Raw genomic sequence first — 26,532 nt, 5'->3', positions numbered from 1 at the left:
GATCAGCTTTCTGAAGGATCGTTTGCTATTCTGCCATTTGCACTTAAAGGGACACTATAGTCACCAGAACAACTACAGCTTAATGTAGTTGTTCTGGTGAGTAAAGTCATTGCCTTCAGGCATTTTCATGCAAACACGGTCTTTTCAGAGAAAATGCAGTGTTTATATTGGGCCCTACAGACACCTCCAAGTGGCCACTCAGATGGCCACTGGAGGGGCTTCCTGGGGCAGTGCTGCACTATATGGTCAGGAATACAGGTTTGTGTTACTGACCCTATAGTGTTCCTTTAAACGGGAGAACTGTCACTTTCCAGGAGTAGTACTAATGTTTATTGACCCTCTTATAAGAAGAAGAAAATTAAAGGGACACTGTATGCAACCAGACCACTTTAGCTAATTGACCTTAGAGAAACTGCAATGTTTAGATTGCACACTAAGACAGCCTCTAGTGGCGCTTCTGGAATCTTACCGGACTTCAGGTCGCCTAACTGACACTGGATGTCCTCACACTCTGCATGCGGACATCCAGCATCAATTAAAATCCTATGGGAAAGTATTGAGTCAATGCTTTCCTATGGGGAGGGCCAAATATGCTTGCAGCTCATTAGCCCTTTCTCATCGGGTGACAGCGGAGGATGTGGTGCGGCGCAGAATTTGTGGAAGTGTTACAAGGGTTTTTTAACCCTTGCAGTTTTTTTGGGGGGGTGGGACTATAGTGCTAGAAATATATATTTGAATTCCTACCATTATATTATCCCTTTCAGTGTTGAAATACACATCTCTTTATCCTGCAACTGGCCACCCCCATCTCGACTCCCTGTCAATCATTGTTACAAGGTCTGTCATTTGTAACTGGCAGTCAGCATAAAGAAAGTATACAGACAAGAGGAGATATGTTTCTATTTGTCTGTCTCTTCATTTGCATTGTGTGCCCTGGTTGTGCCTGGACTGAGCAATACTGTGAGGTAATGTGCTAACTCTTTCACAAATTTAAAAGAACACAGAGCATCACATGCACATCAGCAAAGAAAAAAAAAAAAGTTCTGGAGAAGGAATAATACAGCCCCAGGCTCACACCTATTCATTATAGAACATGCCCCATTCTCAAACCATCTAGAGATGAGCGTTTGTCCACCTTCATGCCTGATAACTCTGTAGGCGTATACAAGATATTGTTGTGACAGGTCGGGTCTGTTCAGTCTCATGACTCAATGCAGCATAATTTGATTTTACTTAAAGCATTTATATCTTAGAAAATCAAATTAATATTTACACAAGCATGTGTGGGTACAGGGTACAACCTCAGGAAATGAAAGCGCTTCTTTTAATATTTGATGTCTGTTTGCTTCCTGTAAGACGTGTGAACAAAGCACAATAGTGATTCTCTCCAAGAGTGTTGGTAAAACAAGGATTTATCAAGATCATCCAGTAGCCTAGTCCTACAGACTTTATTAAATAAAGTAGTAAAGTGTATGAGGGGCGAGACTAAGGGGGTTATTGTTACAATCCCTTCCTATGGCCCTACTTCATTCTACAATACATCTATAGTGTCCCTTGGCAAAGCATCATGGGAGTTACCTTACAGGCATCCCTGGACTAGATTGTAAGCTCATTTGAGCAGCTACCACTTTACCTCTTGTATCTATTATTATTGTTGTTATTATTAACAACATTTATATAGTGTCAACAATTTCTGCAGTGTTTTACAATTATAGAATGGTGATATCGGAGTCCAGGATATCTGAGGTTGTTGAGTCAGATTTCAAAGAAATTTTGAGTTACTTGAGTCAAAGTCATAGGGTTTTGTGTACCGGTTCCACAGTTCTGCATGTAGTAAACGATGCAGCATGTTAGTGCTATAATAATAATAATCATTTTTCTTGCTTTAGAGTGTAACTATCCTTTACTGCCAAAAAATGAAAAGCCTTCTTAGAAACCAGCTCAACATGCATAAAATTCTACAGAAAATGCTAAAAAAAAAAAAAAGTCACAGGGCAGCAGAAACATTTAAGGGCAATGGCCCCTGAAGGCGTCTATGTTCTGGTTTAAGATTTAACAAATTCTATTTATCTCATGGAAATTTGTGAATACGGTCAGTGTGTTATTTCATTTTCACAAGATTTTCTTCTCAGTAATAAAGCAGCAGCTTTTAGACATCTCGTGGTCTGTTTTGAGAGGTGGTTTAGAAGTATGGCTCCTCAAAATCTCAATGTTTTAAAAGTTGACCATCAATGCACACAGCTGCTGGGAAAGGGGGTGGGAGGTAGGTGGGCAACGGGACTATACCCTACCTCTCATTTAGGAGATAGCAGCTGCTGTATGTGTAAAAGATAACCCCTTTCTTCCAATCTCCCAAGCATGTCACAACACTTACTGTAAAGACCAAATATTTAAAAGACAGTTCCAGGATTTGAATGGTCAGCTGTAGACTCCCAACACAAGCAGCTCTCTGTATTCTAGATATCAACATTCTGGAATCAGAATATTGGTATTTAGAAAGGAGCCGAACTCGTTCTTACTAAATGCTACAGAGGAAAAACTGCAAGATTCTAAACGGCAGGAGCCGTGTTACTCGATGACCGGTTACTCTATCCAACTAATATTTGTTAATATTGCATCTTTCATGCTACATCTAACAAACTGCAAAATCTATTTAGGGGCTTGCCCGACTGTGGAAAACCGCACCCATAACAGTTATGGTACAATTTGGCTGTTAAGATCCCCATGGCTGCCTGATTCTTAATGCATACTTTGTGACTGAACACTTCATATTGTGGCAAAGTAATCAACGTCCAGTGCCTACAGCAATGAAAAAGCAAAACAGATGTCTGTGGTAATATTGTCCCATGTCACACAGCTGCCAGGAGACCCACTTATGCTTCGCTGAGTCATTCTTTCAATTGCTGGCAACCAGTTCATAAATCGCTCCATGAAAAACTCTTTAAAACATTTTTAAGAATTTAAAAAAAAAAAAAAAAAAAAAAAAAAAGGTTTCTTTAAAACATCACTCTTTTCTAGAACAAAAGTACGTCTGAACTCTTCTAAATGATCAGGGCCCCACATTAAAATATACCTGTTGGATTATGGGCTGGCAAAGAAGTATGGGACTTGTACTCTGCAATATCTTTGGATATCACAAGATTTGTCCAATGGACAAATATATTTGGATTTCACAACGTTTGTCCAGGGGGCACTATAAGACACCATGGATTATCAAACAGATTGAGAACGCAATCTACATGGAAAAAAAGAATTTAACAAATATAAATCCCCTAGTTTTGAATCTTGCTTGAAAACATAACATTGACAGAATTAATTTAAGTGACATTTTTACTTTTGTTTCTAATGCTACTGCAGAAATGACCCAATCACAGCCAAAATGACGAAAATACAGCTTACACTATTAAGCACCGTCCTCAATTGAATGAGCACATTAGATGTCTCATAACATCCAGACAGATAATGCATGATCAAGTTATAATACATCCTGTCCGTCTGCCAGAAAGAGCTGTGAAAAACATGCTTCATTAGTTGCTACTAAGCAAACAAACCGATCCTTGCCCATTTCATTTAGTTAGTTCGCACAGCACCGTGTTGTTCCATTTCCACGTATGCAGCATGCAGACAGTTTGAGTAACGCTTATCTCTAATCTGAGCTCATGCCAGACACATAGGGCAACTCAGCAATGAGCATTCACGAACATTATCAAAAAATACGTTGCATCTGTTACTTGAAGGCACACCCGGAAAATGCCTTTCGCAGCAATGGTACTGCTGTAGACACCAAAATTTATACAGATTAAGGAACAGCGCGCACACAAAAATACAGTTTTACATGGCTGCTTAAAATCACCTATCTCAGCAAACAAATATGGAGATTCAGTTCCACAATATGGCCGTATTGTGTTAAGCCCACCACTACGTCACACTTCCCCAAATATCGGTGGGTCCTACATTAATTCAAAAGTGGGAAATAAATTAAATAGTGCTTGTGCTAAATAAACTAAAGTGTGTTTAAATAATCAGTTGTAAGAGCATTGTGAATATATATAAAATACAAAATGAATGTGATCAAAACACAATTTAAAAAAATAGTGTCAAAACTAAACAATTAAAGTGATAGTGTTTGATGTAAATACTCCCAATGTATATCATATATCTACTCTATTTTAAATAAAAACAGACATTAAAAACCTCTTAAAATTTATACTTTCCTGTAGTCACCGCCAAAAGGGCATTTTGAGCTGGGAGTTCAGAGCGGGGTGCTCAACCCAAAAGGAATCTTGTCTGAAAAATTGAAATAAATAAAATAATAAAAAAGAGGGGTGAGGGAATTGGGGACACATCCAGAATATGGGAGCAGGTATTTCTCAGCAATGGTGCGGCCGTAGAAACCAAAAATTATACTGCAGCACCATTGCTGAGAAATGCATTTCTTGATAATTTTTTTTTTTTTTTCTTTTTCTTTTTCTGAAACTATGTATGTTTGGAGTCCAGACCAGATTCCATTTAGGTTGAGCACCCAGTCCCCGCCCCCCAGCTTTGCTGAGATAGGCGATTATAAGTAGCCTTGTAAAATGCAAAACTGTATTTGTGTGTGTGCTGTTCCTGCATCTGTTACTACAGACAGATCTTAGCCATCCGTAACAGACGCCTCACGGTGCCAACAAGAATACTCCTGCCAGTAATTTCCCTATGAGGATAAGTTTCTCATTTAAAAGAGACATGAAAAGAAATAACTGTAAGATTCATCTCGTATTTATTATTTAGCAAAACTTTCCCTGTCCAGCAATTAGTGAGAATAGCAGTTATGGCGAAATGAGAAATTCCAGAGATTCTAACCACCACATTGCCTGGTGAAGTCTTAGGTTGGCTCATGCACCCGGTTTTCTTCCGTCAGTGCAACGTTTAGAAGGACACACAGGTGCAAAGAGTTGCTATACATTTCCATAGACCTGTAGGGATGGACAAGCCAGTTCTGTACCAATAACAGTGCACTATGATTAATGACTAGAGAGTCAACGTGGCTGAAAAGGTGGACATAACACAGATAACAGGATATACCATTACATGCCACACAATGAGCCATCTGGGAATTTTGAATGTGTGACAATGGGCCTGGACATTTTCCCAGGTACCCAGATGCCCATTGCTATGGTAAATACATTACCCTGGCATCAAACCATTTATTCTAGGAGGAAGGCCTTGGGAGAGACAGGCACCATGCCCTTAAAATCAGGCTTGCCAATCCCTAGAAGCATTGGTTCTTGAAAATATCACTGCTTGCTCCTTTTTTACCTCTATTGCAATATATGCATCGCTTTTCCCTCAAGGAAGCAAGGAATGGGGAAAACCAAAATGGGCAGATTTTAGATTTTTTTTTCTTCCATCAACCTCCTTTGCTTGTAATAGCACAAAGTACAAAATTCTATGTATAATCTAACAAAGCTTACTTAAGTGACACACTATTTCTTAGTAAAGTGTGAGAACTTACTCTGGTATCGACACACTATGACACCACTCATTTTATATATTCTAAACTGGAGACATGAATTTTGGACATTGTAAAGGCATGACAAGTTCTGCCTTGCAGCTACAAACAACACTAAAAATATCAGGTTTTCTATATCTATCATAACACCAACATGTTACGACAATGCTGGCATTGCTATGTTAACAGACCTAACATTATAGCAAATGCATGTTAAACTCGATTCCAGCACTAAATTCCACAAGCACACAGAGAAGGCTATGATTTTAGACATCATACTTACTATGCCTTTTGTATACGCATTGCCCTGTGTTTATTTTGCATGTTATAACTAGTAAATAAAAATGCAATATTTCTAATTTAAAAGGGCAAGATTACCAGATAAACTAGCTTAATTTAACCTCTATGTCAAATTATCCTACTAGATCTGGATTTTCTAAAGCGTTTTCCTTTTAATAAGCAAAATAAATATCCCAAACAAATATGTTCCATTGCACACTATTTAAATGATAACAAACAGGTACCATGCAGTACTTTTTAGTGTGAAAAAGCGTATATGTGAACTTAATAGAGAATGAAAAAACGGAACACATCTGCAATAAGTATTTTAAAACCAGAAACAAGGAAAAACAAGCTTTACGGTTCATATACAATACAGCAATAAGACATATAAACAAAGTGTGGGAGAAAGGAGATTGTTTAAGACATAGCTGTGGAATTGAATGTGGTCAATAAAGTTTGTTCAAATCAGAAAGTTCCCGACTTTTGTAAGTGCTAAATGGCGAACATATCCAATTAGCAAATTTTCTCCGTTCCATCTACTGAGCTCGAGTTTGTTCTCAGCACTTACGTTCTACAAGTTTGCCCAACCCTACCTCTTGCGTTTACTGTTTGATTTTAGGGCCGATGTTCAGAGACTTCGCCGTATCAGATTTTCTGCTTTGACCAGGATTAAAGTCCACAGCACAGCAAACTAATCGGATGTTTAACTTACCAAACCAGTAATAGGCAGGTGCAGAATATATAAGAATTGCACTGCAATTCATACTTACAAACCACGTTATAAAAACCAATCAGCCACAAAACACAATTTCCGTTATGATAAATAGTGAGTAAGTGGCTTTTACAGCTGTAATAGAAGTATGCTGTAAATTCCCCTAAGAACAACAAACACAGCCTCGTTGCTATATTGCCACACCACCAACCTATGATGCAAGAATGTCATTTATAGCGCAGTGATGCCAACCATAGCATGTCAGATGCCCAGAGCTATGAATAACTAGGTTAAGCCACCCATTTCCAGGTTGGACCAGGGAGTATTAGAGCATGTGAGCTGCTACAAATGGTGGAACACTAAGCACCACAGATGGTAAAGCTTGTTATAGTAATTATGGTGCAAGGAGTGGGGGGAACTCACTCCGTTTTTATTTTGTCAAATTACTTGAGTGGTCTGATAACAACCAGGAAACCAAAGACCAGTGTCTGGTAAGTGGCCACAAAAGTGCCTGGTAAGGTTGCCACAGTGCCACCTTTCTTGGGAGGAAAAAAAACAAAAAAACAGCAATTCAAATTTGCATAATAATCAGATATGCATGACATCACAGGGCATCATGACAATAGAAGTTACATAATATCAATGACTGAATAGATAAAAAAAAATATTAAGTATAAAAAAAAATGGAGCGCAAAAATAGAATACTTATACTCATTTTGTGGTGCCTCAGTTCCAGTTGTCATGTAAAACAAACAAAACTATGTGTAATATTGTGGAAACTGGTGGTGAGATACCAGTAAGGGGCAGAGATAATTATCCTTATGTGCAATATCCCCTAATAATTTTATATTGTTTTTAATAAGCGTTAATAAATTGTTTGCCCATTAATCCTCCATTTTGGGATTATATATTTGTTTATAGTGTATATATATTCTTCCTAATCAATATTACACTATCTTGCATATTTTTGTTTGTGTTACATGGCAACTGAAATTGAGGCACCACAAAATTAGTCTAAGTATTCAATTTTTGCGCTCCACTTTTTTATACTTAATATTAATCTTATTGTGTGCTAAGGGTCTGTCCCCTTGGTTGTAAACACTAAAGTGTGCAGCAGCATATTAATATTCCTCATTACTATATTGTAGTATTCACATTGATAACCATTGTTTGTTCAGAGCACTTTTTACCCATTTTTTAGCCTTTTGACTGCCTATTATTTTCTAGATAAAAAAAAATAAAAAAATGTGGAAGGTGAAAATAAAATAAATAAAAATACAATGTGTGTACCATGTCTGACTGTACATATAACACAAACAGAACTAGTTATGGTGCTTACTTACAGTGTCCTTTTAAATCAGAATGAACGTACAGTGCATGTAAAGATTAACATACACACATCTGCCAGTGCATTACCACTGCCTCTAACCTCCCTCTATTTTAATTAAAGGACCACTCTAGTGCCAGGAAAGCATACTCGTTTTCCTGGCACTAGAGTGCCCTGAGGGTGCCCCCACCCTCAGGGACCCCCTCCCGCCCGGCTCTGGAAAGGGGAAAGGGGTAAAAACTTACCTTTTTCCAGCGCTGGGCGGAGAGATCTCCTCCTGCTCTCCTCCTCCGATCCTCCTCTTCTCCTCCCCGTCGGCTGAATGCGCACGCGCGGCAAGAGCTGCGCGCGCATTCAGCCGGTCACATAGGAAAGCATTCACAATGCTTTCCTATGGACGCTGGCGTGCTCTCACTGTGAAAATCACAGTGAGAAGCACGCAAGCGCCTCTAGCGGCTGTCAATGAGACAGCCACTAGAGGACATAGGGGGAAGGCTTAACCCATTCATAAACATAGCAGTTTCTCTGAAACTGCTATGTTTCTGAAAAAATGGGTTAACCCTAGAAGGACCTGGCACCCAGACCACTTCATTAAGCTGAAGTGGTCTGGGTGCCTAGAGTGGTCCTTTAACCTTTTGTGCATATTGAAGCACTAATTTATTCGGATATAGCCTGCTGCAACCTGTGCCACTGCATGTGTCAGCAACAATCTATACAATTTTGTTACTTACAGATGACTAATGGGGAAGTAAGGGATATATATATATATAATTATTTTTTTTCTCACACACACTACAATATTTTAAAATATATATTTTTTTTCCCCCCACAATAGTACTTCTTCTACATACTAGTTTTAAATTTTGCTCCCTAACTAAGAAGGGAAAGGATGGAAGAGAGTCACTGTGTGAACTGACAGGTATAAATGACCCAATGAAAGTCATAAGAATATTTAAGAGAGGTAGGTTGTCAGTGAAGGGAAATTAGCTTCTCTGGGGACGGAAACCTACACCGATAAAAGATTCACAGAATACTAGGATGCACTTATCCTTTTGCAACTCACGGACTAGCACAGACCAGACTCCTTTGTATGTGCGTGGATTACATTACAACAATTAGATTTAATAATTTAGACATGTACAGCAGAAATAGTATACCTGACCAGAGAACACAACAGGTCATTTTCTGATGATGGGGAGAAGGTATCACCTGTTTACAAACGCATATTAATTCATGGAGCATGTGGATATATCTTAGAAAAGCATCAAATTACAGCTCATGTCACTTTTGCCTACAAAACAATTTAATGACAAAGTGACAAATAAGCCAATATTCAACAGGTAAGAGCACTGCCGGGCAATTTCTAATACAGACACAAAGTCTATTACCATGCTGCCACAATGTAACTGGCATTATAAAGATAAATGAAATGAATCCTAAAAAAAGAAATGCAGATGTAGCAAGATTTTTACAACAAAACCGCATCTTCATATGCATGGTCTTAACAGTATGTTGACACTATTTACGGCATCTCTATGGATTTTAATTTTTAAAATAAGTTTCAATGTTTTTGAAAAATTAAATAAGTGTAGAAAAAAAAACAACTCAAAATAAGACAAAAACAAATATTAGACACAAAATATAGAAAAGCTATTCCCTCTGGATTGGAAGTGAGGAGAGCAGTGCAGTTTCCTCAATCGTGCCTCTTTAGCATTTGGCTGGCTACGTCCTTGCTCAAAATCTGACGGACAGCTGCCCATTGGCTACATCTATTATTGATCTCATGGTCTCTGTATAAGCAGACCAATCCCTATAATTTTATATAAGGAATATTATTTATGCAGTATTTTTTTTTTTAACTATATACGGAGCAATGATCTAGCCAGTCTTAGAATTCCCTTATACGTATTGCCAAAGGGCTTTAGACATCTATAAGTCTGACGATCTTACATAAGCACAACATCCCATAGTGGCCCCAGAGTATCAGAGATCCAGATTTTTTGTGTGTGTAGAACATATATATCTACACACACACACACACACATTAAATTCAGTATAAAGATTTCCAACCAGTGCAAGTGGGGTACTTCAAAATAACAAATGACTTTTCCCAGCAGTGTTACAGTAACTGGTCCCTTAGATAGTTATTTAATAGCCAAAAGGAACAAAACTAACAGCAAAGTCAGATTTGCAGCCGAAGCCTTCGAACAACTGCGTTATCACCATCTGAAGCTTCAAAATCTGTTTCCATCATACAGAAAGCACGCAGAGACTGTGTATCACAGATATGGTAGCATGACACAGAAATAAAACCAAAACACAAACAGCTGCCGTGATAACACACCTTAGATATACATTGTACCATTCCGGTAGTATAAGTCACCCCAAGGCATACCTCAGGACAGTGACGTACACTTCCTGCTGTGTAGAAAAGAACACTACTTGATACAATACACTGAGAATTACTCACAACTAGTAGGTTAGGCATCCCAAGCTAAAGATATAGCATTCTGGACACACCTTCTCACCGTCAGTGTAAAACAAATCACGGTCTCTGCCCTAGAAGCTGGAATACCAGCTGCATACCATGCTTAAGGTCAATGACTGTTTTATTTGAGGATTATACAGCCAGATGCCCATAAATCCTTAGATGTGTAACCCTTAATGGACAATGTATCCTTCATTCAAATGATTAGCTCATTGTTTCAATGAAAGGGACACTAGAAGCATTAAAACTAGTTTATCTTAAATCTTTACTCAGACAATGTAAACATTGCTGTTCCCGAGAAATGCCAATGTTTACATTTGTCTGAGAACATGCCAGTCCTGGGTGTCAATTTGAAAGCCACTAGATGCACTTTGTTCTTAAAGGAACAATCCAAGCACCATAACAACTACGGCGCTCAGTAGTGGTTTTAGTGCCAAGATTGCACTGGCGCCCACCCCATGCCACATGGTAAGTAGTCAAACCATTTTAGAACACTTTGACATACCTGGGACCTGCCTGGTGCTGCTCACAGCCCTTCGATACATCTGCCAGAAAACCCAAAGTCTCTGTCCAAGATAAACCAGGCAGCGCAGGGTTTAAGTCACTGGGGGACAGCAATCAGCTGATGCTCTCAGCAAAAGAGCTAGCCCTGAACTGCAAGATTTGACTCAGAAAAGCTAATGGAAGCTCCTACACAGTAGCTCATGGCTCTCTGACAGATGTATGAGAGGCAGGGCTTGGTCCCTCAGATCACATGTAAGTATCAAACTATTCTAAAATGGTTTGACTACTTAAAACGGGGAGCACAAGAGGACTCCTGGTACCATAACCACTCAAATATGCTGTAGTAGTTATGGTGCTTTTGAGTTTTCCGTTAAAACTTTGGATTTCTTTAAGGCATACTTGTTCAGCGTCACCATGCACAGTATAACAAAGCTTAGCAAACGCGTCTCATGGAGAAGCAATGAATACAATAGCTCTCTGCGAGCAACACTGAATAGGCAGAGCACAGCAATGGCCACACTTGTGCCCTACGCCCCCAATGGTTCTCTTAAAAGCATCAACATTTGACAGAAATTACCAATTTCACAGAAGTAGAAGGGACTGCAGTGAAAAGACTGTCCAACGCTGAAATAAAAGAAAGTTTCATGTTTCCTGAATCTAAAGAGAGCACAGAACACCAAAGTTTGTGTATAAATATATATATATATATATTATATTTAGAGGGTTCCTTTAGTCCACACACAACAACAAATAACCTTGACTGTCACCAGTATATTCCGTTGTACTAGTTATACTGCTGTTCATCTGTGAGCACAATCCACCATCTCTGGGTCAAGTTATCTTCGAGCGGTTTGAACAAAACTTGGTGTACCTAAGAACCTGCAGTCCACCCCTTTTCTTACATTGCTGAAAGTCTACATTCGCATTACTGATATCAATTTTTATATATATTTAGTTGGCATAGACTGGCTGAGTGACCAACCCAGAATACCCAGTCAGTTTATCAAGCCTTCCAAATATGGACAATTGTTAATGTAGTAGGAAAGCAGGGTCGTGGAACCTGGGCCAAACTGCTCAAAAACAATCTGACCAGAATGGGAAACAGTGCCAGAAGCCTTATAGTACCACGGCACAATATATAGAAGCGGTTCCAAAGCTGCATGCATAATCTATAGCTTAGTTTGAGAGGGAATACATTAAAATTGTTGAAAATGATAGAACACTGCTAGGATGGATGAAGACCCTACTGTTACTACAGTTTACTAACTGAAATTTTAGAAGGAGAAAAAAAAATTAAACAATACAACTGCATAAAAGATTTTAGAAAATTGCTGTTATACAACATTTAACACAATACAGAAGGAAACAAAATTTACAGTAAGAATCAGTCATATTGTGCCTGATAAACCATAACAGGTGGCTCAAGGATAAGAATAAGCCTCTTTGTTTCAAAATACAATAAATGAAAACACTCAAAAAAAACAAAAACTTTTCTGGTCTCTTACTAACTAAAACATACACTTAAGGGTTTACTCAAAGAACTTTGATTGACAATTAAAAACTGTCGATTGAGGCTAAAACAGCTGATTTGCTCCATGTACACATTTCTTCTTCTGACATTTTATTTGTATCTACTGACATTTCCAATAACGTTATTGCTTCTCATGGCTTACACAGCAATTACCATCACCTTTAGTAGGGGCAACTCTATGAAAGCATGCTTAGGCCATGAAATAGGTAATTAGGGACTTAACATAAAGCAGTGCTATTTAATTGTTAATGGAATGTCAGTACATCATTAAGAGCCATATAGTGGGGACTGGTGAACAAGACCCTAGTAAAATAAGTGTCATGTAATAAAGACTAAGAATATCTTATACAGACTGGGGCCATGTCTATTTATGGGTGCCCTGTTTGACAATAAATTATACAAATTAATATTATTACTTTTATTATTATTATTATTTTAACAGTATGAGTGACTTTCCATAATTACTAAACATAAATGTCTATAAAACATGTCATCTCCATTTAAAAGAGGAAATATGGTCAAGATAATTTGAAAATCCCTGCGTCTAATTTAGGTACCTTCAAATAAATCATTTGTGATAGTCCCACATTAATGCTTATATTTGTTTCTCATTAAACAGCACAATTGGGAAACAAATGTAAAAATCAGGTTTTAATGCTACAAGTTAGGGGTGAATGCAACAGGTGCAAAGTTTAGATACCTGGGTATTGGGATAATACAGCAGGTGTAGCATTTATAAATATAGGTTTATTAATAGCCAGAAATAGTGATGTCCCGAACGGTTCGCTGGCGAATAGTTCCCAGCGAACAAAGCTTGTTTGCGTTCACCACGGACGGCGAACATATGCGATGTTCGGTCCGCCCCCTATTCGTCATCATTGAGTAAACTTTGACCCTGTACCTCACAGTCAGCAGACACATTCCAGCCAATCAGCAGCAGACCCTCCCTCCCAGACAGCATACAATTTAGATTAATTCTGAAGCTGCATTTTTTGTTGTGTTTATGTTTATTATACATTATCCCCCCATAGCCAGTAACCTGTGTTTATTATACATTATCCCCCATAGCCAGTAACCTGTGTTTATGATACATTATCCTTCCATAGTCAGTAACCTGTGTTTATCATACATTATCTTTCCCATAGCCAGTAACCTGTGTTTATTATACATTATCCTCCCATAGCCAGTAACCTGTGTTTATTATACATTATCCTCCCATAGCCAGTAACCTGTGTTTATTATACATTATCCTCCATAGCCAGTAACCTGTGTTTATTATACATTATCCCCCATAGCCAGTAACCTGTGTTTATTATACATTATCCCCCATAGCCAGTAACCTGTGTTTATTATACATTATCCCCCCATAGCCAGTAACCGGTGTTTATTATACATTATCCCCCCATAGCCAGTAACCGGTGTTTATTATACATTATCCCCCCATAGCCAGTAACCTGTGTTTATTATACATTATCCCCCCCATAGCCAGTAACCTGTGTTTATTATACATTATCCCCCCCATAGCCAGTAACCTGTGTTTATTATACATTATCCCCCCCATAGCCAGTAACCTGTGTTTATTATACATTATCCCCCCCATAGCCAGTAACCTGTGTTTATTATACATTATCCCCCCCATAGCCAGTAACCTGTGTTTATTATACATTATCCCCCATAGTCATTTATCGTTGGACCTAGGCAGCATGATGTCTTAGGCCGGCCCAGAGAGTGAGTGAATAATAATATATATGTTCAGAAACATATTAGTAATATATGTAAATCGGGTTCATGCAAAGAGGGTGAAAAGGTATTAAAGAAAAACACACTTATTGCATCAAATTTACAAAGCCAAACTTTTAAAAGCTTTCCTCATTTCTTTCTCGGGATGAGGAATATATCGGTTGTAGACTGAGGATTTCCATCTGCCCAATCTTTTAATAATATGCACTGGAGTGTCAGTGTTGAAGGAGACCGAAGCTGCCCCTATTCTAAATGAAAGACCCGAGACATGGATACAACCCAATCTTAGGAGTAGTGTTCTGATGTAGAAGATTAATTTAGCCGTAGTCAGAGGGATTCAGTGAGAGTAGTGGTGAAATGTGTGTGGCATGACTGAGTGTGGGTAAGTAAGAGTCAAGTATTTTAACTGGGCACTAGTTCAAGGTGGGATAAAGTGGTATAGCGGATGGATGAGTAGTTTGGTTCGTTTTAGAGGTTTGTACAGAAAGTATATAGTGATCATGATTTTTAGCGATATCCAATATTTTTTAGGTGGTCTCAAACAAACATAAAATGCTATATAAAATTTGTGGGAATATCGAATAGTCGTGTACAGTAAATCAGAGAGGGCTCAGAATATCGAACCATCAATCGGTAACCTGGATGAAGTAGGGGGTCTGTTTTATTAAATACGCGGTAATATGCTTTTAATGGGATAGGACATTAGAAAAGGTGTGTGATTGGGATAAGTGGTTGTGGCTGTATTTACCTTATCCTGGGACCGACCTGGCTCCTAAGCTTGAGCCGCGCGTGGCTGGATCACTCCTGCCTCCACACGAGCCGCATGCGGCTTGATCTCCTCTTCCGACTTAGCCGCGTGCACTGACCGCAGTGATCGGTCACGTGGCCCGCCTGGCACTAGGAGCACGGCTCGAGTCATGAGCTCGCTCTTAAAGGGGCAGTGGGAGCCAAAAGTTGATTCAGGCTCCCATTGGCCCACGTCATTCCAGCACCCCCACACACGAACGTTTTGGGGGCACAATAGCTTGCATTTAAAAAAAAAAACAACTTTTTTGACTGTAATATAATAGTCAGTTTCCTTCACACGTGTGCTTTTCAGGGCCTGCCAGGGCACAGTGTCACACCAGTGCAACTCATATCTGGTGTAACAGTAGTGTACATTTAAAAAAAAAAAAAAATACAGGGGGCTTGTTGTCACCTTTCGGGGACCCTTGGTGTTGTACGTGGCTGGGTGGAGGAAGAGACCTTCAATGACATCAGTGAGGACAAGGAACGGGACGTGGCTAGCTTGGTATCCAACCTTGTGGAAATGGAGTTTGCGGTTGTTTGCGGTGCGTTAAACAGGGAGTTTGGTCTGTCACTGTGAAGCGGGCGTAACCCTTACACTACCTTATCGATACAGCATGTTATTGCAAACAATTTAGGAATGTTAGGTGATTTATGCCCTTTATGGATTAAAACCAGACTCTGCATCAACTATGTAATTTTCCATGGAAGTTTTTCCATGGATCCCCCTCCGGCATGCCACAGTCCAGGTGTTAGTCCCCTTGAAACAACTTTTCCAACACTATTGTGGCCAGAAAGAGTCCCTGTGGGTTTTAAAATTCGCCTGCCTATTGAAGTCTATGGCGGTTCGCCGGGTTCGCCCGTTCGCGAACATTTGCAGAAGTTCGCGTTCGGAAAATTTTATGTTCGCGACATCACTAGTCAGAAATCATTCAAATCATTTCAATCATTTATTTATTATTATTTTTTTACAATTAACACTTGAACTGAAGCCTCGGTTTTGTTTTGTCACCTAACAGAAGCAAAGGTGTGTTCTTCTAACTGGCAGAATATTGTGCAAGCCTGGATTCCGCATGTGTTCGTCTAAAAAGGGCATTGCTTCACATATAGATCAAAAAACAAGCAAAATAATCAGAGAAGGAGCACAGTAAATGACACAATTCTACAGCTGAGGCTATAGAAAATGACAGCCTCTGACAGACAACCTATTCATTAACATGGCTGTACAATGAGCAATAGGCCATATACCATGACTTAAGAAAGTCACCTGCTGTAGTAAGAAAAATAAAGATCTGAAATTCATCACCTAGAGAGGATATATTAAACTCAGAAGGAGAAAATTCTGCACTGTAATTATTTGTTTTTTACTTACTATAACTAACAACAAATATTATTGCATTTAAGCAAAAAAAAAATATTCATTTTTGTTTAGTGGCAGTATTGGAAATAATCTGTCTTCTTTTCGATTAACAGCAGCACTACGGATTTGTGAAAGAATGACACTGAATTGTGAATAAAAGTTGCAGCAGATTTTTGGCTCATTCACTTTAAAAAAAAAAAAAAGGAAAGGAAAATAGGTTGAAGATGTGCTAGAACACTGTTATTGAGAAGTAAAGTAGCCTCACAAAGGATCCGCTTGTTAGTATTCTCTGCTCAAAACTAACAGAATTCACAAACTATAGGCTTCACACACAAGGGCCCATTGCTCAATTGGCAGAGCTTCACCCTTCCCGTCCTTAGTCCAAGCTGAAAATAAAATAATCACGTTAAGAGCTAAAATAAATAAATATATATATATATATATATATATATATATATATATATAAATGCTTTCATGGATATTTAATCTAATTCTGTGCACTGAAATATAACCTGTGCCACCACACTTCTGTGTCCTATTGTATTTGTATGTAACCAATTACTAATAATACTAATTATCTGCTATGATACAGATTCCGAAGAGCCAATTTTGTGATGTTGGTTCAACCATTGTCCAGTTATGGACATCCCGTGGACAATCCTGCTAAATAATGTTATCCCTTACAGCCTTTGTAGTTGAATGTATTAACAAAAAACAAAACCAATATGTATGCTTCCATTTTCTGACAACATCTAGCAAAAGGTTGCATCTGCCTTTACAATGGGAAGTATAGTAAAGGGAAACAAAATGTAATAAGACCATGCTCCATTATTTACTTCTCAAAGTATTTTGGCATGTTGTTGTTAAAGGAAGCAGCTGCCAAATATCCATATGCAAATTATTTCATATTTTATCACATGATAATTTGAAAACAAACAATGCCCTCAACCCCCTCTGTTCCTGTACGTCCAGTGGTCTGATCTCAATTATGTGTCTGTTAGTCCACCCATTGTACAGCGCTACGGAATTTGTTGGCGCTATATAAATAATAAAATAATAATAATGCCTATAATGCATACACAAATGGTCCAGCTCTTCCAGGACAGTCTTCTGGACACTGTCTAAGAGTGATGGACAAGCGGGTTCAACAGTTTAAAGGCTACAGTTACTCAACCCCGACCATGTAATTTATGATTAGCGACAGCTTCTGGCTTAAATGGTATTTAACCTTTTTTTTTACAATGCAGTGTCTCTCCTTTCAGAACCATTCCATTAGCAAAAAGTACAGGAGTATCCCCACAGCAGATTTATTTTTATTTTAAGTGATAATACTGTCTGGTGTCTCTAGCCATCCCTATGGGTACCAACGACTGAAATCTTGACTTGTTTATTAACAAAATCACCCGATAATTCACTTTGCAACATCCATTTGCTTCTTTTGGACTGTACTCGGCCAAAGAGCCAAACATTAATATCCCAAGAGTAAAATAAAACCCTTGATGTATACTAGTCTCCACAGGCTAATTCACAAAGCAGACAAAAGATATAAATAAATATACATTTATAACGAGTTCTAGGTAGTTTAACTATTTTACATCGAAGTGTGGCATGTCCTAAAGTTACAGTGTGTGATATTGGGCTGCTGTATCTCAAATCACATGTATTTACTTCATTTACTTAAAGGGACACTCCAGGCACCCAGACAACTTCTGTCCATTGGACAGGACACTGTAACCACTTCATCCCATTGAAGTGTTTATAGTGTCTGGAGTCCCCTGGCACTGTCCTTTGATTCAGCATTAAACCAGATCTGGTTCAAGCAGAGTTTTTTTTCCCTACATATTGTTTAATCTACATTCATAGCAAAAGCAAGGAATCATTTTCTTGTTTGAAGTTAGACCATATGCATAATATGCACTGACTAATGCATTAGACTTGTGCAACTCAGCACTGACCAATACGGCAAAAATATACATTTTAATAGTGCAATCAGTGGATGGAATGCGTTACTCTTTAAAGTGCACTCTTGTCATTTTTGAATGACAGGTGTACTTTAATGTCTCCATTCTACTTCAGTGCTTTTTTGACTATTTTGCATTTGAAAAATTTCCCTGGGGATGAGCTTTTCATTTCTCTCAATCTTTGTTATTCTGAATAAAATTATATTGTGAATTATTTCATGGTGTCCTTAAACCAATCTATGTGTAATACAACATATTATTGGTAACATAGTTGTATGTGAAGCTACATTTAAAACGATTACTTTTGCATAGTTGAGAATTGTATTTTTGTTTTAATCAGTATTCAATTATTAGACACCAATGATACAGATGGAGCGACTGTAAGAGGACAAGGAAAGACGAGCTGCTGTAAGGATTGCAGTTAAAGAGTTATTTCCCCCCCCCTTTTTTTTTATATATTTAATGCACAAATATCATACAGGGTTATTAACAAAAGTATAAAAGGATACAGAGAACAGAGATTTTTTTTTCTCCCAGGCGTACCTGTTAAAGAGACACTCTGGACAACTAAAGCACTTAAAGGGACACTCCAGGCACCCAGACCACTTCTGCTCATTGGAGTGGTCTGGGTGCCAAGTCCCATTACTCTTAACCCTGCAACTGTAATTATTGCAGTTTTTTATAAACTGCAATAATTACCTTGCAGGGTTAACTCCACCTCTAGTGGCTGTCTACTATACAGCCACCAGAGGGCACTTCCGCATTTATAGCAAAGATTTTCTTTGCTAGAGCGTCGCTGGACGTCCTCACGCTGTGTGAGGAGCTCCAGCGTCGCTCAATTCCCCATAGGAAAGCAGTGAAAATCTTTTTCAATGCTTTCCTATGGGGAGACCTAATGCGCGTGCGCGGCATTGCCACGCATGTGCATTAGGTTTCCTCAGCCGGAGGACGGGATCAGTCTCGCCCACCGGCTGACGCAATTACTGGGAGGAGCGACGCCCTCGGCAGGGTCTCAGGTAAGTGACCTGAAGGTGTTTTCACCCCTTCAGCTAGCTGGGATGGGAGGTGGGAGGGAGAGGGGACCTGCAGTGCCAGGAAAACAGATTGTTTTCCTGGCACTGGAGTTTCCCTTTAAGCTTTTTGTGGTGCTTTATGCGTGAAGAATGGGTCCTTTTTTTTTTTTTTACAAATTTTTATAAAAAAAATTTGCAGATTTCAATAGAAATTGGCACTTTTACAAATTAACCTTGTTACACCCTCTGACTGAGACAACTTGTCCTGTTACTTCCTAGTTGTTCAGCTCAGTGGAGCTAAACGCAAGAGACAGGCAAATGCTCAGAACACATAACTTGCAAAAACTTCTCATTGAGCTGTATTCGGAAGTCTGTGATTGGACAGCCACATAAAGTCTGGGAGGGGTTAGAAGGGGAGGGCTTGCAAAGGCAATAGATAAGAGATCTGCAGCTTTTGCAAACTGTTTTGAGATATATCCCCTTGGAAAAAAATGCATAATTAAATACATGCATGCTTTTGTTAATTTGTAAAATAACTAAAACAGTTATTTTTATTTGGGCAGTGGAGTGTCCATTGAGAAGGATAGAAGGATAGGTGAAACACATTTAGTTCAGTGAAATTGATCCTTGGAGTTTTAAGATTCTGGTTGGAGACACCTGGTGGTATCTTTAAAGGGGAACTGCCATTGTTCTGGAATTTACACCATTGAATAAAACATTTAAACATCAATCATAACATTTATACCATGTCAAAAAAGGAAAATGTCACAAAAGAAAAAAATAAACAGGAATACGAATGGAATTTCTCCAGACATAAAAAGGGACAGCTTGAGAGATGCAGATTTATAAAAAGAAAATCCCCTTTTCTTATTACACTGTAACCGATTCTAGTCTGTGGGTACTAGGATAATATAGCCCAAAGGGACAAAGGACCCGAACAGCTGTCTAAAGCCTCGATTTAAACTTCCTGGATAAGCTTTTCTAATTATTTAATATTTTCGTATTAAAAAAAAAAAAAAAAAAAAAAATTAAATAAACAAAATCAATATCAAAAATATATCCATACACCAAAAATATATAAATATTCAATCATTTGAATAGCTTACCCAAACATTCATTTGAGGCCTACGGCAGAGAAAACAGCCTTGTCTCACACAATACAATAGTTAGCCCACCAAAAAGTTTAGAAACAATAAAACAATTTCTTATGTACAGCTATATATATTAGGCACCTCATTTAAAAGGATATGTTTAAATCCTTAATTAAGGTGTTGAAATAGTTTAAAATGGAAACACCTTGACACTGCAGGAATGCCAACTGGACTGAAGACAAAGATGTCAAAAAAGCATTAATCTAATTGTAGCTAGAGGGGATTACTAAGGAGCACACCATCAAAAGGAGACCCCCCTGCTCCCCTATAAAGCATACTGCAGTTTGTTACAATGCTATAATGGAACAAATGCCTCACGTCAATAAAGATATTCCTGTTCTAAAACTGTCACATCCATCATAAAATCTTGAGAGAGAAGACATTCTGACTGTAATGGCTATCGACTTGAATGTCAGTAGTGAAACCTATGAATAGTCCTATGACATTAAAAGAGTAGATATTTCAAGTTGTGTGTTATTTTGCTACTCTACGTAAAGGTTATGTTGTGTTTTTCCTTTATTTTTAAATTTGTTCCATTTTCAAGTTAGTGTTGTCTATATAAAATAGCTATTTAAAATAATGGGCTTCAGTTCCTGACTCCACTAACAGAATGTTAATTAGGTTACCCTGCTGTGTAATGTGACCTTGGCTATCAATCAAGCGAATTCTAGAGAATTGTGAGAATATGGAAAAGGGTTCTAAGCACTGAAAGACAATTCAAACTCTAGATGGGTGTTACAAGGGCTTCCGAATAAAGGCCTATAAGGTAACAGTACTCGAAGAAAAGTTTGTTGTGATATTTGATGGGTAAATGTCTGCAGAAACTATCCCAATTATTTCAACACAGTATACAGCAGTCAGAGAATCTAAAAAAAACAACAATCCAGTCTTGAGTTTGTGAACATGGCGTTTACGAAGATGTGTCTGCCGCCAGTGTCTAATACGAGACACACATTGCGGATCAATTTCACTAGGAAAACATGTGTACAGTTTTGAGGGATACACAAACTAACTGGGGACAGACATGTTATAAATCAATGCTACTTTCCCAAACAACTTCTAACTGCAGTCACATACATAATGGCCACATTAATGCACCTATTACTATTCTGAAACAGAAGGCAAATCAATGGACATCTATTCCCATTGCTGAAAATGCCATATAGTTTTTAACAACTTCCACAAGAGAAAATCCTTTCTTCTGCATATAAGAAATTCAATCATAGATACACTGCTTATACTGTGTACACCTTTAATATTTTCATATATAATTGCCAATATTTATATGCTGCATATGAGATTATTACATACAAGAATTGCATTGTTTTATTATATATATTTTGAAGGATGAATAGCATAGCACACTATGCAAATGGCCCTTAAACATACACAAAGACTTACACAGTACTGTCACCTGTCATGAAAGAAATAATCTGGCAAATATGAATTAGCAATTCTCCATAACATTTAGTTTAATGAATATATACCGGAATGTTCCTGCTACACATAAAAATGCAACAGAAGGATACTTTTTGACAAGTTCTCTCTCCAGTGAGAAGAACGGAGTAAAACTCTGTTCTTACAGCTAGCTTCCATTTGACTGGAGTTACACAGTGCTGCCTGTACAGTAGACGCATTGGACTGGATGTGAATGGTAGGCGTGATGACGCGGAAGGTGTATTAAGTGGCTGCAAATCTTGGTAAGAGGGGGAGGAGGGAACTAAAACCCTTTTGTACATTTTATTTTTTTTTTAAACCTGAATCTTAATAGTGAGGAGAACACAAGTGTGTATTCCTAATGTTATAGTGTTGCTTTAGGTAAAAGTTCAAAGAACACTACATAATTTACTGCAATTCTAGACCTCAGTCTGAGCCATGCACTGGGTATTAATTCGCGTAAACAAAAGACAAAGGAATTTATTCACTAAATGATAAATGGAGGTCAAGTGACACGGGAACTATACAACTTAGGCCAAGATAACCAAGCTGAATAAAAATTCCAAATTCAACAAGTTTAGCCTAAAAGTTTACTGATAATGCTGCACAGTTCCTAGTTGCATGAGTAGACCCCCAAAGAAAAGCACGAGATAGCATACTTAAAAGAGGATTAGGAGATAGATAGATAGATAGATAGATAGATAGATAGATAGATAGATAGATAGATAGATAGATAGATAGATAGATAGATAGACTGACTGTGTTTTATGAAATACTCAGATCGCCTGTGTTGAAATTTGACTGAAATTCCAACCTAGTCGAGAGATGTACTGAGACAAAAGTAGAGAATTATTTGTCTCTGCATATTTCCTATGCCTGGCACTTCTAGACACTGGGAGTATTTATCTAGAAGTGTCAATCCCCTCCACAGCCATCACCAGTGATGGCTGCATGGAATTGGCTTTAAACTATGGAGGATCCCGCAAGAGCGTGCAGCAGAGACGTCAGCTTCTGGCGTTGAAGTGCCAGGAGCTGAAGATGATTCGACGGGTGAAGATGGTGGTTCAGGTAAGTAAACTCAACTTCGCATGCCCTCCCTGGCCACCAGACCCCCAGCGGACATTTCATTGTCCTGTTTAATTTTATGAAGTTTGGAATTTATTGAATACACAAGAAAGCAATGACTGTTGCATCTACATTACTTTAAACAGCTGAAAATACAGCATAGTGTCTTGACTATCCACGGTGTCATTCAGTTCCTGGCTGTGTAGTACACACAGGTGCTGGAATGTCTACTGTTCATACATACCTTAAAAAAATAAATTGAAAAGGTTTAATTATACAAGTCAAGCTACTGATTTTCTTGTGACTGGTGGGTGTGTTCAATCTCTCAAGCTTTTACTATGTACTAACCACACAAAACTGCCTGCAAAAAGTTTTAGACATTGGTTCAGACCACTCTGTTAAAATAACCCAGATCAAGACACACCCAGACTGTCTAAACACTGAAATGTATAGTGCGTCTGTTCGGGAAAAAAACAGTCCAGAAATAAAGAAAATTTATTTTTTATATTTATCTACTCTCTGCATAGAATTCAAGAATTGAAGCACAGAGCAACTATTGGCCAGACTGCTTATAAAAAAAAGATATTAGATGTACCATACATGAAGATGTTACGCAACACTCTACACATGGAGTCTCTCTCTGAAGACTGTCTAACATTAAGATGGAAACAATTAATAATGGAGGGCTGGAAAACGAGTTATTGATTGAATTCACGAGATGAAATTCTTTATTTTTGTCCCTACTGGCTTAAGACTCAGCAGGACCCTTCAACCAACAGACAGATGTATGCACTAAAAGAGAAGATATCAAGGATGTTCCAGGAATTACAGTGGATATTTCTCATATCTATTACATTAGTTGTACGCTGTATTCACTAAACAGCAATTTATATTAAAGTGAAAACCAAGGTGGACTACAATGGGCAAGCTAAAGGAGAATTAATGCAAACCGGCACAATTTTTCCTTGAATTTTGCAATTTGCATTCCAAATCAGGACTTTTCACTGTTTAGGGAATAAACCCCATTGTCTTTAAATAAGAATATTCTTAACTATTTCTATGCATTAAAAAGTGAGTAGTATATATAAAGTAGTATGGTTCATTTCCTTAGGGAGGTGATATAATTTAGGATGTTCTTAAATAAGAACATGCTACACTCTTTCCATGGAATAAAAATGACTAATTTATATTTCTAATACCATCATGGCTCATTTCCTTAGGGAAGTGGCATTTTCACTGTGAAATATCTGAAATGTTAACCTGATGGCTTTAGAGGGGGTCTGTCTGTTTCTGTCAGATTAATGCTGCCATTTAACCCATTTAAATAAGGGATTGGATAAATACTTTTCTCGGTGTGATTGTCCTAACAGGTCATCTGCCACAAAGGCATTAATAAAGCTTTAATATTTTTTAGCACATTCAATGTGTGCGATAAGAAATGAAAAAGAAAAGAAAAAATATATAGCACTTAAAACATTTCAGTATTGCACAACAACCGCTGCCAAAAGGGAGCTGAAAATGCAAGGCCCCGAGGTAATAAGAGAAATAAAATTATTCAATCCGATCCTCGCCCAAAAAGGAAAAAAAAATACTCAAACCAAATTATGAAAACTCCCATGAGAAGACTCAGTCATTAGCCAAATCATTCATCCACCCACTCAAATAACAGAAGCACCCAAGAGCATAAAATAGCATATCGCCCACAGAAATTGAAGTCAGTTGGCCTTCAGAGTTACTTTTGACAATTCCAAAACACAGCTGATAGAAAGACAGCTTACACATCTTTTTTCCCCACAAACAAGAACACAGCTGGATAGAAGGCACATCAATTTAACTAAAAAGCCCATGACTCAAGAAGACTTATAAACATAATGTCTGACACCTCTATCCCAATGGGACACAGCATCAATAATCCAAAATCACAGGATCCCAGTGACAGTGTGTGCAATGCATGCCTTGGTGCTTCTGTGATTGGTATACCACGTTGTGTCAGAGTGGGGGAAGGGATGATACAGCTTACAGTAGTACAAAAGCAATGGGGAAAAGTGTGTATAAGCATGATAATAAATGCAGCGTTGAGCGTTCACAAATCAGGATCTCCTGCATTGAAAAGTTGATCTGGACCCTGTGTAACTCAAAATAGATTTCCAGGTGAAAAATAATCATGACAGAGTGAGATGCTAAACTAGAAAAATCCAGAAATCGAAATTATATTCCAATATGTGGGTACAATAAACCTAGACTATCAGTTTGTTTTTTTTTGTTTTTTTACAACATCAGATTCTGCAGAACCCAAATTTTGGAATATACAAAAAAAGAATCCTAGTCTCAAAATTCCAGAATTCTATCGAACATTGACCAGCATACATTATTAATATTCCCTTCATCTTCTACAACAATTAATGTATTGCTATGAAAATATCACTTTCCTTTAGTATCAGCTGGGAAGAATTAAGATGATTTTGCAATTCTCATGACATGTTACAATGCAGTTATAACTGGAGCCTCAGGAATACAGAGCATGGCATCCATGAAACAGAAAGGCAAGCTAAGACTCCAAAATATAGACGCTGGAGGAGTAATGAGGGCAAAAAGATAGAACCCCATCAGTATCAGAACTACAACTCCCATGATGCTTTGTGTATCTAAAGCCTGGCAAAGCATCATGCGAGCTGTAGTTCTAAAACAGCTGGAGGGGGATCTACCCTATGGCCATCCCTGCTCCACCCTATCATGTTAAACACACAAGGAACAGAAACATTCATTCATATTACATTGCCTTTCTATCTCATCCCTCCTATCCAGATCATTTTAACCTACAGCATCAGAATGATGACTACCCTGTCTAGCCCACTAAATCCATGCATGCTGCCTGAATTTCATATCCCACAAAATGTGTGTGTGTGTGTGTATATATTATATATATATTTTATTTTAATCAGGCTCAGTCCTTTCTTAGCAGTATATTATTATAAGCACCCCACATTCTGCTCCAGTCTGAAGGCCCCCTGTAAACATACTGTCCTCCTGTGATCAGACCCCCCCCCCCCCCCTGCAACCATACTGCCCCCCCTCCTGTGATCATACTGTCCCCCCTCCTGTAAGCATGCTATCCCCCCCTTCTGGCCCTCAGACCCAGCACTCACTATATGGCCGGCGTGCAGGGAGCTCTCCCGGTCTATTCCTGTGCGGCTCCCGAGCTGTATCCAGATACCGGCGGCCTCTCAGCTCCAGTCAGCGCCCGGCTTCACAGTGAGGAGGGGGCGAGGGAGGAGACGAGGATGGGAGAGGGGGGGAGGCCCTTCCTTCCTTGCTCCCAGCCGGCGGTGCGGTATTAGTGCTGCCTCAGTCCGCTGTTAGATCCCGGTCAGTGTGAGCAGTGCTCCCTTCCATGCCAGTTCTGCCGCCTTATGGAGGACACACGCCTTGTAAAATGTGCCTGGTGCCCTCTCCTGTCTGCCTCCGGGCCCAGCCTCAGCTCCAGCTCCCCTCTCGTGGTGACCCTCCCTTTCTGGGTGGGACTGTCTCTCGATTTTTCCCAGTGTGTCGCTGCTCTCCATATCTTTCTGCTTCCCCCCATGCTCTCTCATCTTTCCATGCCTGAACCCTGCTCTCTTATCTTCTTTTCATGCCTGAGCCCTGCTCTCTCATCTTCTTTCCATGCCTGAGCCCTGCTCTCTCATC

At 38.7% G+C, this 26,532-nt stretch overlaps 1 protein-coding gene across 3 annotated transcripts in view; it reads right to left on the bottom strand.

The window, feature by feature from the left end:
- RAPH1 (Ras association (RalGDS/AF-6) and pleckstrin homology domains 1) overlaps positions 1-26,344 on the bottom strand; it is a 136,822-nt gene extending 110,478 nt beyond the window's left edge. For all 3 annotated transcript variants that reach the window (XM_063429806.1, XM_063429807.1, XM_063429808.1), the window contains exon 1: positions 25,995-26,344. The gene's annotated coding sequence lies outside the window, so the exon portion shown is untranslated. The remainder of the gene's footprint in view (positions 1-25,994) is intronic.
- Between the last annotated feature and the right edge of the window lie 188 nt (positions 26,345-26,532).

The sequence above is a fragment of the Pelobates fuscus genome, chromosome 8, assembly GCF_036172605.1.
Source record: "Pelobates fuscus isolate aPelFus1 chromosome 8, aPelFus1.pri, whole genome shotgun sequence".
NCBI lineage: Eukaryota > Metazoa > Chordata > Amphibia > Anura > Pelobatidae > Pelobates > Pelobates fuscus.
The sequence above is the reverse complement of the archived record's forward strand: the minus strand, read 5'-3'. Positions and strand labels throughout refer to the sequence as shown.